Below are 9683 nucleotides of genomic sequence, written 5' to 3'. Positions count from 1 at the left end.
GCAGGGCGGCGGAGAGGGGGGGAGGCGGGGGGGGGGGAGGGCGGGAGGGGACGGGGAAAGAGGGAGGGACGGAGGGAGGGGGGTCCCCGGGGGCCAAGCACCCCTCGGGGAGGAGGAACCCGCGGGAGGCGAGCGCCGGGATGGCTGCGCGGGGTCCCGAGAGCGGGCGCTCTCGCTCTTTCTGCTCGCTTTCTGGCACAAGACGGGCACAGTTGGTGATTATTTAGGGAATCCTAAATCTGGANGCTCCGAGACTCGCTTCTCCTCCCTCCCTCCCGTCACCCCTCTCCCCCTTCTCTGTCTTCCGTCTCTCCCCTTTTCTCGTCTCTACGCAATCCTACGTGATTGAGGTTTGGATGAGAAATTCTCAGAGGCAGAGTGAAGGAACTGCAGCTCCGGTCTGGTCGGTCCCATCCCTCCCCCAAGAGAAAACACAGCCAGCCACCGACCGGTTAAAGGACCCTGAGTCCACAAAGAAGGGGTTAGGGGAGGAGGGGCTGAGGGAGGGCAGTGCACCCCCTCTTCCATAAACTGCAGCACGTAGAATAATTCTCTGTTTAGGAGGGAAGGCGGTGGACACGAGATAAAGTAACAATGGCCTTTTGGGCCCTCATGTTGGGCCCCACCTAAAGCTCATTTTGGAACAAAGTGCTTCTGCATCCTTGAAACCCAGTTTTCTTGGTTCTATCCAGAAAGCTGCAAAGAAGCTCACATCCTTAAAAAAAAAAAAAGAAAGAAAGAAAAAATGAGGGATCCAGTGAGCACCCAGCACAGCGAGAAGACAGTTGTGGACAAAGGGAGTCAAAAACCAGCTCTGGAGTGCAGTCAGGTCTCCAGGACGCTTGTGAGCACAGACAGATGTTAACAGAAAACTCAGCAGAGAAGGTCTTGTCAACCAAGATGAAATACAGCATGAAAGATTTTGGAAACGTAAGGGAGTAACCACCTTCCATTCCCGCTAAGGTCTGGAGGTGGCTATTAGTTTTACTTTCAATCTCTCTTCAACTCATCTTCAAATATCCCTAACCCTTCCCCTTCAGTCTGTCCACTACGCATTGAGGGTCGTGCCAGAGGATTAAATGGATGCTTTCCAACAGAAACAAGTGCATCTTCGAAACACCCGAATAGACGGTGAGGAACATGCAGGCCCTGGAAGCTACGGAAAATGGATATGGCATCCAGAGGACGGGTCCCAAGAACTCACATCCCGAGATGTGGGCACAAACCTCGCAGAAATTTGCTTGGGCCATGAGAAGGGTTGAGGCCTCTGAGGCCGTTTAGACTGTGTCAAACAACCGTACTGTATCTGGGGGCCTGGATATTCTGTGCTGCTTCTGGAAATAACACGGGCAGACAGGGGCTTATGGGGAAGATGGCTAGGAGGAGGATCAAATCGACAGGGCCCCCCTCGAGAATCCCAGTTGTCAACGGCGAACACAATCCCCTATAGCAGCTCAATAAGATTGAATAAGGACAGTGAACTTGGGATTCTAACAATACAGAACAAGACAGGGGAAAAAGACACACACACACACACACACACACACACACACACACACACCCCTAATCTCCCAAAGTGAACTCAATACATTTTCAAAAATGGATAGGACAAAAGAAATTACTTAACATCAGTTGGTAGCACCAATTAAGGAAATGTTTGCAATTCACAGATAAAACCATTTTCCTCCCTTGGCTACCAGAAGATTTGTCTCATCCTTGAGGAAGGCAGGCACAGATAGTGCTGGCTGTTTGGGGGNTGGGCCATGAGAAGGGTTGAGGCCTCTGAGGCCGTTTAGACTGTGTCAAACAACCGTACTGTATCTGGGGGCCTGGATATTCTGTGCTGCTTCTGGAAATAACACGGGCAGACAGGGGCTTATGGGGAAGATGGCTAGGAGGAGGATCAAATCGACAGGGCCCCCCTCGAGAATCCCAGTTGTCAACGGCGAACACAATCCCCTATAGCAGCTCAATAAGATTGAATAAGGACAGTGAACTTGGGATTCTAACAATACAGAACAAGACAGGGGAAAAAGACACACACACACACACACACACACGCACACCCCTAATCTCCCAAAGTGAACTCAATACATTTTCAAAAATGGATAGGACAAAGGAAATTACTTAACATCAGTTGGTAGCACCAATTAAGGAAATGTTTGCAATTCACAGATAAAACCATTTTCCTCCCTTGGCTACCAGAAGATTTGTCTCATCCTTGAGGAAGGCAGGCACAGATAGTGCTGGCTGTTTGGGGGCTCCTTGCCTTCTGCAGTTCAACACCCAAAAAGGAAAAGGTCAGCTAAGGTGAGGACTACAGCGAGATGGGCAAGAGAGGGGTGTGTAGTGAGTCCCTGAGGAAATCATTGCTAAACTTGGAGTTTATTATCCTCAAAATGGGAATAATCATTCCCATCTACCTCACAGAACTGAATATGTATGCGTAAGCATTTTGAAAACTGGAAAATGCCAAATGAGTGAAAGAGATGATGACTGTTTATTATTTTTTTTTTTAAAGAAAATGCATGATATTCTTCTGAGATGCTTTTTAAAAATGCAGATCCCGGATGGTTTCTCAGAACATGAAGCAGACATCTCTGAGTAGAGACCAGGAATTTGAGTTTTTAACAACTTTTTCATGTGCCGAAGTTTGAGAGTTTTATTCACACACACACACACACACACACACACACACACAATGTAGGTAATACTAGAAGGAAGAAATCTACTCAAGCCTCCAAATCTAGCACTTTCTCTAGAATCGCAGTCCTCCATTAGCCCCCCCACCCCCACCCAAAAGCCGGGGATGAGGATTTGTGTTCTTTAATCATTGAGTGTGTTGGGTTTTTACCCTCCTGTAGGTTTATGTGAAGTGAAGATACTTTGACGCAGAAGGTAACCAATGTCATGGTACCGGACAGAAGATGGTGATGGACAGGAGATGTGCAAGCAGACACTTGTTTGAAGTTCTCGTCTCTGTCCTGACATCCCAGCATCAAGCCAGGCATTTAAGGAACAAAATAAAAACAACACATGTGGGCTTTCTGAGAGGGACACTATTCCTGTCTTTAGATCTCTATTAAAAGAATGTGGTGTTTTCGAGTCCATTAAACAACAAAGACCCCACTTTTCTTCTTGCATTTCTGCAGCTGTTGTCAGAGTGCATTTTAGCTGCTTAGCCCTGTATGTCATGCTGAACATTGTCTACTTTATTTACTCCATTTCCTCAATGAGAAAAAGATATAGTCCAGGGGCTTTTGAGAAGATATATCTAGGACCTATGCACACAGCTGTTTGGCCTAGAAGCAATACTTAAGTGAGTTTTTTGATATCTAGAAATTCATAACTTTCCTACCTGGGCCACAAAATGTCAGAAACCTTCCTCCATGGAAGGAAGTATTTGGGCGGCAGGAATGAGATTTAATCAGCCCACTGATGATTTCAGTGAAACAATCGGGTTTTTTAGAGGGCGATATCTCAGAAATAACAATGCCTTGACTTTATGCTATCTTTCTTTGGACAAGTGGAGAATTTTCCTTTACAATTCTGAAGACATTAGGTGGAAGAAGTTTTAATTACTTTGGAGAAAGTTGCCAGATACACATTGAAAGAATAGTTATGGAGTTGTCTGTATGCTTCTGACCTCCACTCAAGCAAAGAAAGCATGGACAGTCTTACTCATCTCCATGTTTTAAAAGGAAAAAACACAGAGTGTTAAAAAAAACCTTTCTCTTATAAATAAGCAAAGCCTTCTAACTCCCACATCAAACTATTACGACCATCATAGTCATTCACTTGAAACCTTTAACTGAGCACAGAGTACATCCAAGGCTCTGTTTCGGTTACCAAGGAGAACTCTGTACGCCTCTACATTCTCCCTGCCCTCAACAAGCTTGTAGTACATGTGAGCATAATCTTATTTGACTCTTAATCACCTATTAGCTGGATGCTACTCGACCAGTTATTCAATCTCTCTCAACCACATCTGCAAAACTGGTCAGGGATTATGACACTAGCAATATCTATTTAACTGGGCCGCCACAAGGCTCAAAGATGTGATAATAATGCAAAGTATTAGAATGAGCATGCTGTCATTAAAATATCCATTTAAATCAAGTCCCTGCTATAAAACCCAGACTTCCCAAAACAAGAAAACATACCTTGTGATTCATACACATCATCATTCACTCCTGGACATAATGTATTTAACAAAGGCTGGATCTACTTGAAATGAATGATTAACCTTGACATTGTAATGGCAAACAAAATTTTCATTAGTGGAATATTGTCAATGTCCTTGTCTGTTAGGAACACAATGGAATGTAGCTCTGCTCATACATCATTCTGCTCTGAGATCAGGCCCCTGACTCCAAGTTTGGTGATTATGAGCTCACGGGGCTCTGACACAGCAAGCTTGATGGGCAAAAGAAGACCTTTGCTCCATGAATTTTATCCCACGGGGTAGCTGTACGTCCATTTCCTTTTGCTTTTCTCTGTCAGATTGTTGGTGAAGATAGGTTGCAATATAAACAATTATTTTCCAATAATGTGCGAATCCCTTTACACATCAAATTTATTTGTGGTTCTTTATTCAAGAGTTCAGCCAAATCTCTGCATGTTACATGTTTGTCCAGTTTTGGTCATTTCTCAAAATAAGAAAGACAATAGATTTAACTCTTCTTTATGCCATAAAGTAAGAGTGGTATCCTTAGTGTCCCAGTAGAGAAATTGTCAGTGTTTTGAAGAATGTCTGTTTTGATAAGAAATATAAAACTAATGTGAGCCAATACTAAGCACCCTGCACAGTTCTAAGCACACCACAATTATCAACACATTGAATCCTGGTAACAACTCTATGGGGTAGGTTCTGTCTTTATCCTCATTTTATAAATGAAGAATCTGGGGCACAAAGAGGCTCCGTTGCTTAATCAAGGTCACCCAGCTAAGATTTGGTAAAGTTCAAATGTAACCCATGAAATGTATTTCCAGAGCTTCCCTTTTATCTTCTGTGTTACACTGGACGTCAATAAAAATAAGATAACATGCATAATTATAATAATCATGTAATAAAATTAACAAAATAAGAATGTGACTATCATTTGCATTTAGATAGTCTTTTACTGCTTAGAAATCATCTTCCCATGTATTATCTCAATGAGACCCCCAACAACCTGCAGGGGAAGTTAAGGGCATAATAATAACCTAATTTTACAGACAAACTAAGACTTGAATAAGTGATGAAATCTCCCAAGGTCACACAACAGATTTGTGAAGATCTAGGAGTTTAATCTAGGCCTTCTGATCTCAATGTCTCTCACGTCCTAACTAAGATCACAGAAAAAAAAATGGGAATGTTAAATCTCCTTTCAACCACCAATCTCTAGTACTCACTAGCAGGGTTTCACATCTTATAAATGACTTTCAAGAAATCATTCGATATTGGAGAGGAAGGGACCCAAGAGTCCCAAATCTTCTCTTTCTGCAGCTTGTATTTCTCTCTGGCTTCAGGAGCTAAGGGGGTGATGTTCCCACCCTTAGGCATGAAAAGATACCCTTCAGTCTGAGAGTGTGACCTTCTCCTTTGTACAGTAATTCAGGTTGAGCTTCATAAGAAACTGAAGGAAAACTAAATAAAAATAGGAATTGGAGAAATTTATAAGAAGATAAATTTATATTCCTTCCAGTCTTATTCCTAAAAAGTTTTCATTAGTTTGGCTTGAACCTCATGGTTGGCACTTGGTAATTTTCCTTCCTAGCTGGATTGAGGATGTTAGAAAGCCTGCCTCCATTGACTCATCACCATTTTAGCCCTTTCCTAATATCCACTGTCACTGATCCAGTGATATCTCTTCCTTCTAGAAAGAAAATGTAGCTAGAAGATCCCCATGAGAATACAAAGCCCATAAGGATAAGGAGATTGTTTGGTTTACTTTCTTATCTCCATTGCCTAAAAGAGTATTTAGTATATGGCAGATGGTCAATAAATTCTGGAATAAATTCATCAATGAAGTAATTAATCATCCCCCTATCCATTTTAAGTAAAAAGTTAAACATTTATTCTTGTCCCAAGAAACAAACTCAGTTAACTCAGGGGTAGCTTCCACATGTCCAAGTTGATCGTTTTTCTTTATCAATACCTTTACAGCTATCTGCCTAAGTTCAGTCCATCTATTAAAATCTGATAGCCTAAGAGGGAACATGGTACCTTACCTAGATTCCTGCCCTGTGCAACCCCTATCCCCTATATTTAGGTCTATAGTTTTAGTTCTGTTCTCTTTCTCTCATTCTCTCTCTCTCCCTCCTTCTCTCTCCCCCTCTGTGTCTCTTTAACACACACACACACACACACACAGACTCACTCACTCACAGAAGAGAAGGAATATAACAAGAAAGAAAAAAGAGACCATAGACATCAGATAAATTAAGTAGTCAATTTTTAAACTCTCAGAATATGATCAAAATGACTTTAAAATGGCTTGACAATCCTAATATCCATGCTGCCAGCCAGCCATCTTTACTGAGCTGCGTTCTTCATGGGCCATTCCTAGTTGCTCTCATTTCTAATTTTAGATCCCAAATTTTCAAGGAATGGATCTTGTTGAAATAGCAGTCTCTTATAGCACCCAGCATATGATTGACATTCAAACTGCATTATTAAAATTGTAACAAATTCATATTTTTGTCCAGCGTATGCACTTAGCACTGGGCGCTGTGAAAATAATGATTAGTGAAACATTCCACTGGTTCTGTGCTCATGGGTGTTTGATACTGAGTATGACTTTATTGGAAATAGCTGAAATATATAAAGTGGCTAGGGAAAACTGTCAGGAGATCAAATGAGACTTTGGACAAGGTGACCAGTAAGGTCATTTCCTGTCCTAAGTTTTTAGAATTCTCTAAAAATAAAATGTAAAGTAGAAAGAGTATGTAATTTAGAGTAAATAATTTGTCCTTGCATGAAGCTACTTAGTCTGCCTAAACCTAAGTTTATTTGCCTATAAAATGACTACTATACAGGACCTAGATTAATTAAAATGATATTTTGAAAAAATAGCACTAAGTTTTAAAACAAAGAAAAATATGAATGAGTAAATGAATGAATGGATGAATGATTCATGGGTGAATCAATGGGTAGATGGAAGGATGGATGAAATGCAGCATCTTTCATCAAAATTCTCTATGTTCACATTTTAGGATAAGCAAAATTGCTCAAAAAAAGTAAAAAATATCTAGGAAGCTTACTTTCAGCATACTGGGAAGGCAAATAAGAAAGTGTTCAAGAATTCCAGAGTAGTAAATGAAAGAATTTAGTAAACTTCTAAGCCATCCACTTAAAAATGTTTTTCACATAAAACTATCCCCTGTGCCTAATGTTGCACACTAATCCAGCATATGCAACATAAAATCAAGGGGACACTGGTATACATGATTGTGTGTTTATGAAATGTAAGCCAGGATGGATGGATGGATGGATGGATGGATGGATGGATGGATGGATGGATGGATGGATAGATAGATAGATAGATAGATAGATAGATAGATAGATAGACAGACAGACAGAGGTAAATACACATTTCAGTATTCAGCTACCTAGAAAAGGATAAGATTATTGTCTAAGGATTTTTTAAACAGTATTTAAAACAAGAAGAAGCAATAATATTTTTGTAATGTTTTGGACAGGACACTAGTATTCAAACTTCTAGTGTTAGATAGAAGAGATCTCATTAGGTCATTAGCCTATTCTAGATAATGTACAAATATTACAATCAGCTAGAAACTCTAAGAAAAGAGACTTCTTTAAAAGTAAGCTAGAACGTGGTCTCTGGTTGGTTGAATATGCTAAGAACACAATAAAGGAAAAGAGATCCATTCCTTTCTCCTCATTTTGACAGTTTCTTTCTGTCATCTCTGAAAAGGGACAAGACAAGGAAATAGCCAAGCTGGCCTTTAAAAGAGAAACATTTTTGTGCTTAACATATACTGAGGACAAAGGTCATGGAAAGAATGCTGACTTCATGATAAAATAACTGGATTTCATTATTAAAAAATATTCCAAGTATGATCTATATAGATTAGAAATAGAATTTGGGGTGCACCTGGGTAGCATCTGACTCTTGATCTCAGTTCAGGTCTTGATCTTGGCTCAGGTGATGATCTCACAGGTTTATGCTATTCAGCCCTGCATCAGGCTCTGTGCTGTCAGTGCAGAGCCAGCTTGGGATTCTCTCTCTCCCTCTCTCTCTGCCCCTCACTGCACTCATGCATGCCTGTGCACCTGCTCTCTCTCTCCCTTCCTCTCTCTGTATCTCTCTCTCTCCCTCTCAAAATAAATAAATGTTTAAAAGAATAGGAATAGAATTTTGCAAAGAGAATCATTATTTACATTTTCTGTTCTTGTAAGGATCTAGTACTTTGACTAGAGTAGATACTCTGAATTGCATGCTGATTTAATTTTAACTTGAAAATAATAAATGTTCAGGATAAATAAGGATAGTCTCAAATTTTACCTTAAAGAAAATGTCAGGGATACTTTTATTAGTAGTGATATCACCTTGATCTCAGATAGCATGATTTAAGTAGTAACTATAATAATAAAAAAAGAAACAAATATCTGAAAACTATAGTAGAAAACACATGGTCTTAATATGGAAGTATGTTTCCCTTATCCCCTTTGTACATTTAGCACAGACATTGAACTACTGTTTTTCTGATGATATTATCTTGATAAAATCCTAGGGGAAAACCACACCATTCTCCTGAAGGGAAGAGTTATTCTACAAAGTGAGTAGAAAGTCATACTTTCAGGCAGCAGATTAAACAAACAAAACAAAACAAAAAGAAACAGCTGGGCCTAAGAAGTTGCATTTAAAGCTCCAGGAAGAAGGTATGCCTCTCTTTCCTGCCTCTGGATTTTGAGAAATCCATCCAGGCTTAACGTTGTTCTGTCAAAGGAAGAGATATTCTACCAAATAGAATCAGGCCAGAAACTATACAGGAATACAATCTCATAGCGTGTCCTAAATATTGGTCTGGAGCTGTGGATTCCAGAGAGCAAATCATATCAAGGTATCTTATTGTTAGTTGCAAATTACTCTCCATGTTGTGATTTCCTCTATTATACACTGGCCTTCAGTAAAGTCTTATATGAACCCTTTTTCATTTAGTCAAGCAGTCATTAGGTTTTCCTTACAGAGTCCTTCTTAATTTCAGGAAAATCTTATGGCTTTTAGTCTGAACCCTCCAAAAACATCAGCTGAAAACTATGATCAAGGTATAGGTTAAAAGTGTTTGAAGGAAAGGAAGAACAACATTTGGAAAGAGAAGGGAAACTAAAAGTTTTCAGGCACCTGTAATGCACCAGGCAGAGTGCTGGGCTCTATACAGGTTATATTACTTAATCCTCATCATAATCCTGTGAGGTCAACATTATTATCCACATGTACAATGAGAATACTGAAGGTCAGCAATGTTAATTAATTGTCTGAAGTATGGGTCCAGTCAAGAATTGAAATCCAGTTTAGCTGACTCCAAATCCAAGGTTTTCTTCCTGACGGTTTTAGACGATGAATCCACACTCTGAATTAATAAAGAAACCATTTATACCCCTGAAGTGTTAAAAAAGTTAAGATAACCCATGAATTAAGGCCACTCAGAATCTAAGTCAGAGGTATCCAGACTAT

The 9683-nt window shown here is 40.2% G+C and overlaps 1 protein-coding gene across 2 annotated transcripts in view; it reads right to left on the bottom strand.

The window, feature by feature from the left end:
* The window catches only part of FGF12 (fibroblast growth factor 12), a 571216-nt gene that overhangs the window by 282020 nt on the left and 279513 nt on the right, over positions 1–9683 (bottom strand). The gene's annotated exons all lie outside the window — the stretch shown is intronic.

The sequence above is a fragment of the Crocuta crocuta genome, unplaced genomic scaffold (assembly GCF_008692635.1).
Source record: "Crocuta crocuta isolate KB4526 unplaced genomic scaffold, BGI_CrCroc_1.0 scaffold70, whole genome shotgun sequence".
Taxonomy (NCBI): domain Eukaryota; kingdom Metazoa; phylum Chordata; class Mammalia; order Carnivora; family Hyaenidae; genus Crocuta; species Crocuta crocuta.
This window is presented reverse-complemented; position numbering and strand designations above follow the sequence as displayed.